This window comes from Miscanthus floridulus, chromosome 2 (genome assembly GCF_019320115.1).
Source record: "Miscanthus floridulus cultivar M001 chromosome 2, ASM1932011v1, whole genome shotgun sequence".
NCBI classification, from domain to species: domain Eukaryota; kingdom Viridiplantae; phylum Streptophyta; class Magnoliopsida; order Poales; family Poaceae; genus Miscanthus; species Miscanthus floridulus.
In genome coordinates, this window is record NC_089581.1 from 175,435,379 (window position 1) to 175,445,272 (window position 9,894).

Sequence of the window (9,894 nt, forward strand, 5' to 3'; positions counted from 1 at the left end):
GAGCTGTTCTTTTCTTGGGCAGTTGGTGGATGCTTTATATAGAGCCAGAGGTCAGAGTGGAGCGGTAGCACAGGGAGTCAGGGACAGGAAGGCTGCTGGGAGCATGGGGCCAGGGCGCCACGTAGTGGGATGCAGCTTTGGGCAAGTATCCGTTGGAAAAGCTCAGCAGCGGCAGGCGGGCAGCGCTCTCGGTGTCGGGGGGTGTCAGTGGCAAGTGATCTCGCAGGGATTGCCGGATTGGCATGTGCAAAAATAGCAAGATTAGCATCATGCTTCGTTTCCTGGAGGACTGGCTATTGGTTCATCCTTTTTCTTTTTCTGGTATACGTACTGTTCAATGCAGCTCAGTAGATAGATTAATGTGGCTCGTTATCTAAAGAAGATAGATTAATGTGGATTGCATTACGCTTTTATAGAAAAAGTGGCTTAAATTGGTATCATGCTGCAACAGGGACAAGGAACCAGAAATAAAGAAAAAATATGTTGATAAATTTCAAATCAAAGGCTAAAAAATTAATTAGATTTTAAGCATGTGTTCGGCTGCTTATTTTTCGCAGCGCTGCGGCTGCAGGTTCCCACAGCTGATACAGTATTTTGTGTGTATAAACTCAACAGCTGCAGCCGCTGCTGCTGTTGCAAATAATTTCAGCCGAACATTTGTAGCTTGATGAGCGTGATAACTACAGCTATTTTTCTATGTATGTCCGGCTTAGATCTAATGGTGCAGCACCGGTCCTACCTCCGGCCCTTAGGTATACGTTTTTTTTTCTAGAGATGCTGCAACCCGAGCGTCTGGCCCTCTCAACCGCTCATTCTCTACCTTAATTCTTGTACACTCATTTTCTCAGCCTTCCACCGACGTCACCTCTTGCTCTGCCTCTTCTTCAGACTCGCATCCGTTTGTGGCTCGCCCCACTCCATCCTGCCGCGCCCCCTTCTCCCACAGCGCCCGTCCCTCGCCACACCGTGCGCTTGCTCCCACCGCACCGCGTGCCCATCCCCTTCCGCACCCCACTCCAGCCTCGTCGATCGCGGTCATGGCGTCACCTGGCCACCACCAACCAAACGCCACCAGCAGGAGGTCATCGCCGGCCTTTACATCGTCTCATGCGGCTAGCCAAAGACACCACGACATGAAGGGAAGTTCGGCAGCGGAGGTTTATGCTGGGCCGTTGTTCTTGATGTCCTCCTGATCCGTGCTCGCTGACCACTACAACCCCCTACCAGGTAGGCCATGGCTACCGACGAGGCCGTGTTTAAGTGTTTCAGGCATTTTCAAATATGTTGCAAGTCTATATTTCAAATGTTTCAGATGTATATGTTTCAAGTGTTTCATATGGATATTGCAGGAGTTGATCGGAATGTTGCATATGTTGCTGTAGTTGCAAACGAATGTTGCAAGCGTGTTTATCTGGATGTTGCATCTATTTGTAATGATTTTCAAGTGTTTTTATGTGGCAGAACCGCCCCAAATAACACGTTTTCGAAGGCGCTCGTATTCCACTATACACTAAGCACCTCGAAAGTGAGCTACATCGGACAGTTCCGTCGAGCACACCCCAAGGGAGAACTCGAAATAATCCACGTTTTACATCCAGAATCCAATAATGAGTACGAACTTACAATACTTAGTCCATTTCATTCAACAAGAGTTCTTGAAAATTATTTATTACAATACCAGAGTTCAAAGTACAATAATTAAACAGCGGAATAAAAATAAACATCTAGCGAAAACGATACACGGATTTGTCTGTGCCTATCAGAAGAATCCTCCACACAAGAGCTACTCCTCGAGTTGCACCTGCAACAGGGGTAAATAAACCCTGAGTACACAATGTACTTGCAAGACTTACCCGACTAGTGGGAATAGTTTCCCGACTCTCAAGGATATGATAGGCAATATGGGTTTATTGTTTTCTTTTTGTTTGCGAAAAACATTACTAATAGTTCATCCTTGCAGTCAAGTTTTATTAGCAGTCATGATTACTTCATTAGCTAACCATTCTAGGTAAGCATCTGTTCTACTTTCAAGCAAGGGTTGAGCAATCAAAACCATTTCACCATCTTTCATCTTTTAGTTCTTATTACGGTGCTAGACCATAGCTAAGTCGTACTGTCTCATGAAAACAACGATTCACGAACCAATATATCCCAGCTGGGTACCCCGAAACGCATGCCCCGTTTGTACCCTAGGCACAAACAAGACCAACCCATTCCACTCCTGTCATGGGGTCTAGATCCCCGTCCAAACTTAGACTCCAAGCCTCCACACTTGAGACCCGGTCTCAATATGGTGCTTAGACCTCCACCTTTTCTCGCATCTAATCGGTCGGTCCGAAAAGAGCCAGAACCCACGATAAGAGCGTAACGCGCCTTCCCGCTCCCATAAGCAAGTATGTGCTCAGAATAATAAGTCTGTGACCTGACTACCATCCACAACAACGGGATGGTCCTTAATCGACACGAACAGGGAAAACAGTATAACCAAGCTAAGCCTCATTGGCCACGGGACACAACTTGTTACACCCACCAATATTCATACCATATCCCTGCCCTGTCTCTATTTTTCCTTTCATCATTTTATTATGAGAGTAATAATAATCACCTATTGTGAGTAACGACAGGTTACACACGCTACCAAAACCTAAGCATAGCAGCTACTCGAACATGCACTAGTAAGACTTTTGGGACAGGTACATCTATGCATGTGGTTTTCATAAAATTCTTGTAACGTAAATGCACATCACATATATATATATTCAGTGATTATCAAAAGTAAGGGTTATGCACCGGGGCTTGCCTTAGACAGGCGCGGTATCGGCTGAGTCAGTCAGTGGTGGATCCGGGACCTCCTCCTACACGAGAATCTTCTCCTCGTACTCCTCGACGATCTCCTCAAACTCGTGATCGCTGGTGGTCACGATCTCCGCCAACTCATTCTCTACACGCATGCGATGATGATGCAACACTTAGCATTTAAGCAATAGCAACTTCTAAACTAAGAATACGCATACTAAGCTACTAAGCTAGCTCTAATGACTAAGGTACTAAGCTAACTATCATCTTTACCAAGCAAAGTGTTGGGTTCAACTAACAAACACCTAGCTTTACAAATGAAGGATATATCTTTATTTCTACTAATGATTTAATGCATATTTGAAACAAAGAGCATTCAACTACCCTAATGCTTAGTCTATTTGTCGAAGACCAATACTAGGGTGCCCGAAGATGAGGAGTTAATACCTATCAACATTGATTCGTCCTAGCATTAGGAGCACGACTGCACCTCTTGTTGGGCATCGCCTCATCCAACCACCAAGGCCGCAGGCTCCGCCTCGTTCAGCCCCAAGGGTCAGCTTGACCTTGGCTGACTCCTGAGGGCTGGCTCCGCCTCATCTGACCCTCAAGGGCTGGCTCTGTCTCGCCCGACGTCTAAGAGTTGTTTCCACCTCGCCCGACGTCTGAGGGCTAACTCCGCCTCGCTCGACGTCTGAGGGCCGGCTCTGCCTCACCCGACGTCTAAGGGCTGGCTCTGCCTCGCCCGACGTCTGAGGGCTATTTCCACCTCGCTCGACGTCCGGGGGCTGGCTACGCCTCGCTCAACATCTAGGAGCTGGCTACGCCTCGCTCGACGTCTGCGCGCTGCTCCTTCATAACTATACGCGCAGATAAGGCAGGGCACTCAAGTCAACCGTAATACCGAGGACCATATCCTGCACGCCTATAGGAAAGTACCATCATGATATGACAAGACGGGCACTTTAAGCCCTTCCAAGCATGTCAGAGCCTGAACAGTGTTGTAGGCGCCGACATTTGTCTTATAGTGTTGTGGACGTCGCCATTTGCCCTCGGACGTGGATCCTGATGGAAGCATACAACAACCACTACGGTCCAAGAGAAAACTCGTATCATCTATAGTAACGGGCGAACGGTCACTGCACCGTCTACTCCCCGTAGGGTCATGGATCAGCACCCTGATCCGTCGCGCCGCCCGCTGGGGCGGGATGGGACGTGTCCACTTGCTGACAAAACAAGAACATGGCATCATCAGTGGATAGACGCCTAGCGTGGCCCTATCAGGATCAGTGGATATGCACCCAGCATGGAGCTATCTCTGGCACCGTCTACCATGTCAGCAGGGCTCGCTCAGAGGAAAAGGAAAACCCGACATCTTTGAATGACCTCCTTGGCCTCTAGTTTTTCTTCTCTCTCTTATCTGTAATCTCTGCTTCCCCTTGGTCTATTAAAGAAAAGGTAGGGCACCCCACTAAGGGGACGGATCAACTGAATACACCACGCATCACATCATATATAGTTGAGCATCGACCAAGCTCTCAGCACCTATTCGACCTTTTCATCACAGACTTATGATCTTTCCCTCTCTCATCCATTTATAACTCCTACTACGAACTTTTCAGTACAAATAACATGAGCAACAGCCATGAACTGAATGTAGGGACATTCTGCCCGAACCAGTATAAACCTTGTGTCTTTTTAGCACACCATTCGGGCCAGAGGTGCAATAACACAAATTTACTCGTTGGTGTTTACTCGAAACATCGACACTATTCTAAAGCTACAAAATTACAGTGAGCACATAATAATACAATGAAGCTACCATAAAAATTTTAGGACTAAAGCTATCACCAATTTACCATAAAAATTTCTACAATATTTAACCTAATAATATTAAGCACTCTCAAATGATTTAATAGCTCCTAGTATCCACATGTATATATATGAACTAAATACACTAACAGATAGAGCACAATTTTAGAAATCTAACAAAATTTATTTTATAGTTTTTGGACACCTACATGATTTTATATGATTTACTAAAGACCAGCTCAAAAATTAAATTAGAAAACTATTTCTAATTCCTTAGGAAAAGAAAAATAAAATCTAACGCGCGGCCCACGCGACACAGCGCACGCGCAGCGGCCCGCGCTGGGGAATCCCACGCGCATTGATGACTTTGCAAGAGAGACCTCGAACTCCTCCCAATTTACAATTAAGTACTAACACAATTTTCCCATATCTCAAACCTTTTCACTTAACCCCCTAGCCTTTCCCTAGTTCACCCGCGTGCACCCCTCGGTGGCTTAGTGCACGGTGGCGCGGCGGGCGATGACTTGGCGCGGTTGCGTCGGCCACCTAGGACCTACGATAGACCACCTAACGGGCCAGTCACCATCTTCGACCCAAGCGACTACGCTAAGCGGCGATGCGGGGTGACATGACTTGTTGGGGAAAGCTACAGCGGCGTGTGGCCGTCCGTGACGGCGGCACCACTGTTCCAACGAGCTGGGGTAGCTATAGGCCTAACTGGTTAGCGTGTGAGCATCAGGAGGCTACCCTGGACCTGGCCGAGGTGACTGTGAGACCCCGCTAAATGGGCCAAGTTGGGCTGGTCTGGTGGGCTGGGCTGAATGACTGAGTATTGTAGTTCCGGTACACTGTAGCTATGGGACTTTAGTCCCATACCGGAACCTAAGGGGAAATTGAACCAACTTAAAAGCCTGAGCTTGGGAGAGAATAAACTCCAGCTCGAGCCTTTTGCGCGAAGCGAGGATGAAAGTGCAAAAAAGTTAATTAGCAGGTATGGTTCATTCAATATGTAGAGTGGATCTTAGCCGTCTTCCCGGGCTAGGGTGTTACAATGACGGTTGGGGTGGAGGATGATAGAGAAAGGCTGGCCACGTGTGGCAGAGCCGTGCGACGGTGCACCGCGGCGACACGGTCGCGTCAGCAACGATGGAGAGGCGATAGCGGTTCTGCTGACCTATGCAAGGTGGAGAGGGAGGCAAGGCAAAGCTAGTGGTGTAAGTGAATTGGTTCAGGAGGGACGGTAGGAGGGCGGCCCTCGTCCACGGCCAAACGCGGCCTTATCGGCACGACGGTGGGGAAAACTCCAAATTGGAGCTTGGCCTTGCACGGTAAGGCTGGGTGGGGTCGGGCAACGAAAGCACCTGATGGAGAAGACGTGGATGCGCTGAATTGAATGGAAGTGATCGCTCGGTGGCCAATTGATGGCGCGGCTCGACGGCGGCAACAGAGGTAGAAAGAAAGAAAGAGAGAGACGAGGCACGGTAGGTGGGCTCGGCACGGCCTCGTCTTGGCGGGATACGGTCAGCATGATCATGGAGGCCCACACGCATGCGCTAGTAGACAGCGCGAGCACGTTCGTGACCGGCGTGGCCCACGCACCATAGTGCCATGAATGACAAGGCGACGGTGAGCCTGACCATGTGCGCGCAGCAGAGGCAGCATCGCACTGGGCTGGCAGCGGCGCAGAGACGTAGAGGGAGGCACGGACATCACGGCTAGGCGACGGCACCGGTAGCGGCTGCGTCGCGGCGTGGGGCGGTTCGACAGTGCGGCAGCGCGGCGGGGCCGGCGGTAGCACCGCGTGGCTACACAAGCAGTGCAGCAGCGGCTCCGCACGCCAGGAGCCAGCGACAGCCAGGCCAGAGCAGCCGTGGCCGGCCACGCGCGGCAGCGTGCGTGCGCACGGAACAGCCAATGTGGCGACGCCAAGCGTCCGAGAGTGGTGACCGCGGCCAACCAGCCCGAGACCATGTCGTGCACGAATTTTAAAACGCCTATAAAAACTAAACGGATGTTTCTGGACCTAAACCATCTTCACCATACTCAAAATGGCATATGAGACTACCAAATCGATCTATAACACTACACCATTCCTTAACCTAATTTCACAAAATAAATTGTCAAACATGACATTGTCTAGCTGTCTATATACTTAAAAATCTTCTAAGTCTATGAGCTGAATTTGATTCCAAGTTGCATTTCTAGGCTATTAGAATGTTGGCTAGCAATATTATTTTTCTACAGCAAGTATTTCATTATCATCTACAAAGTTCATATTCCAAACTTTATTTAAGCCCCAAATATATGTTCTATAGCATTTTTGTTTAATAAAAATTAGTTTTAAACCCTACTTGATATACATGAACTATTGGATCAACTTTCGTTTAACATTTTTATTAGTCATTTTAGGTTACAAGAAATTAATCTACACACTTTATCACATGCACTAACACATAAACCTGGTGCTCATGACATGTTTTAGTAAATGATTTAGGATGTAACACCGAGGGTGTTATATTTTACAAGTGTTTCAGACGTATGTTACAAATATTTTAGCTATTTCTGATGTATGTTGCTTGTGTTTCATCTAGATGTTGCAAAAGTAGATCGGGGATGTTGCACATGTTACGAGCAGCGCGAGGAAAGCGGACGCAGACGGAGCGGTCCCACAGTCGTAGCATGGTCCCCACGTGTTTGCGGGAAGCGAGGCGGGCGAGGACGGTCCCCACGGAGCGGCGCGAGTGAGCAGGCGGGCAGGCAGACGAGTGAGCAGGTGGGCTGGCAGTGGAGCAGGCCAGCAGCCTCGAGCGTCTAGACGTGGATGTCCATCCTAACGTCCGGGCATTAGCAATTCCTTTTTTTTTGCGTTGTCTTAAAAAGGGAACAATGTTGCTGTAGGATTCATGAGCAATAAGCTCCGTTTAGAAAGATAGAACAAAGGAAAATTGATAAATTCTAGAGGATTAGAATCATATATTAGAAAATTCTTTCAAATCCTGTGAAATCGTTACCAAAGCTATGGCTTTTACCATACTCATGGCTCGCCTGTCATAGACCCATTACTCTACCAAGCTATGTCTAAGGTAACAAATTGTTAGCCACACATTTGACAAAGCTTAGCTATACGATTATGGATTATGTGGATATGCAAATGCAAACTTCTATGGCAATCCAAGGTCTGCCATTCGACATGCCAGATTTTTACCAAGAATGGACGGGTTTGTGTACATAGCTACATGGATCAACAAATTTGCACTTAAAAATTCCAACGCAAACTCGTTTTTTTTTTTTTTTTTTTTTTTTTTTGTCTCGGTCATCCAAACACACCCAGATGGGTTTCTCTGAGCTCGTCAAAAACTTTCCTATATGTGTGGTTCCTAAAGGCCCGCCCAGTAGTGGTGGGGGAAGGAAAAACCTGCCACGTACTCTGAGCTAGTGGCTGGCCGGCTGGCCGGGCGCCTGAGATGGGGCGCACGCACAGGCGCAGCAGTGGAGCCAATCAATCACACACCAAGTGGCGTCCCGGTGGTGTCCACGAGAAAGGTTCCTTTCGGTGCGGTGCCGTCGGCAGCGCGGTCCAGCCAAGTCTCAAGTGCGGTGGCGCACTGCCACCCGCACGCACCGGCACCGCCCCAGCAGCGCCGGAACTGACGTAAAACGACCGCCACAACCGGCGGGGAACGCAGAGACGGACCGACTCCTCCTCCTCCTCTGACCACGCACGCACACAGGTAGCCCGCTGTTTCCGCCCGAGAAGACACGTGTGCTCGCTGCCGTCTAGACGCAAAAGGCGCGAGGAAATCCGTGGTAAGCGTGGTGCCGCAGGCACTCCGCGCTTGCATCGCGCAGGAAGGGAGTCCGCTAGTGCTCGTGGTGTGGTGGAATCCTTGGAATCTCACGCCGCACGCTTCGGCTTTGGAGGAGAACTAGAGCCTGCTATCGATGGCTGCAGCCTTTGGCCTTTTCGTTCGGGTAGTGGGATCCCCTGTGGGAGCTCACCATAGTCGGTGTCCAGACTCCGGAGCGAGACGGCAGGCAACAGGGGGTCGTTGCGAGTGCGTGCGCAGGCAGCTGGGACCTGGGATGGGATTTCGCAAACGCAGAGGGAGCATGGCGCCTGATGCATAGTTTCCCGTGGAGATAGCGAGTGTGCGAGTCCAACACCAGGGGTACAGCGACGGGTTTGGCCAGGCGCGCAGAATAAAAATAATGCCCTAGTTTATGTTATCTCGCTGCTGCACTCCGAGTGCTCCTGCACTGTACTGCCTGGTGTTTCCTCTCACTGCGTCAGACCACAGATCCACTTGCCGGGCTGGCACCACCAACGTGCCGCGCTTTTGTGCGGGCTGAAAGGAACAGAGCCCATGGCCCAGCGGTGAGGCCCGTATGCTATTCGCGAATCTTTCTCAGCCCATGGTTAATTCAGAGGTTGTTGGCCCGCGACTGAGCGTAGCGTAGCTACAACAATTTGGCCACAAAGAATGCATCCCGATTCTGAAGCTATTGTGTTGTGTGGAACGTGAGATTTTCTTTTCTATTCTTGTTTTTTTTTCTTTCGTATAAAATCGAGTCGATTCCTCCAAAATTGTTGAAGTTTCTATACGTTCTATAATCGACCTTTATCGATAAAGACGATAACCACACATGCATGGACATAGATTGCAACCGGTCACATCACATGCCTCTGTTTTTTTTCTCCCCCCTTTTATCTTCCTAGATATTTTATTTTTGATACATTGCGTACTTGTTTATATAATAATACTCCGAAAAGTATTCCTCCGCAATAAAATCGTGCTCAGAAAACAAAATGCTCCACCTAGTTAATAAAAGGACCTAAATATTCTTTTTATTTCTTTTGAGCGACGGATAACGCCACTCAAACCGTGTCTCCACTCTCTTCCGCTGAAAGAACACCACCACTAATGTAATCAGCCACGTCTCTATGGCTCCCAAAGCAACTGATTTCCTTCAGATGACGTTGTTTACGATATGTCCAGGCCATCGATGTTGACACCTGGATCATCTATTCTAGTTTATTTATCTTTTCCTAACATGACCCTAAACCAATCATCACTGGCTACGGCTGAAGTAGTAAAGCTATGTCAACGCCGTGCCAATCCGCGAACGCACCCTTTTTCCCAACCAGGCGCAGGAACAGTGGACGGCAGGGCCCACGGGTAAGATCGGACGCCGCCGCACAGACCATGTAGAATCTATAAGAGCAAGTATAATAGCAGGCTGTAAGCCGACTAAATGCTGAGGTGGAGGAGAGAGGGAAGGAGAGAG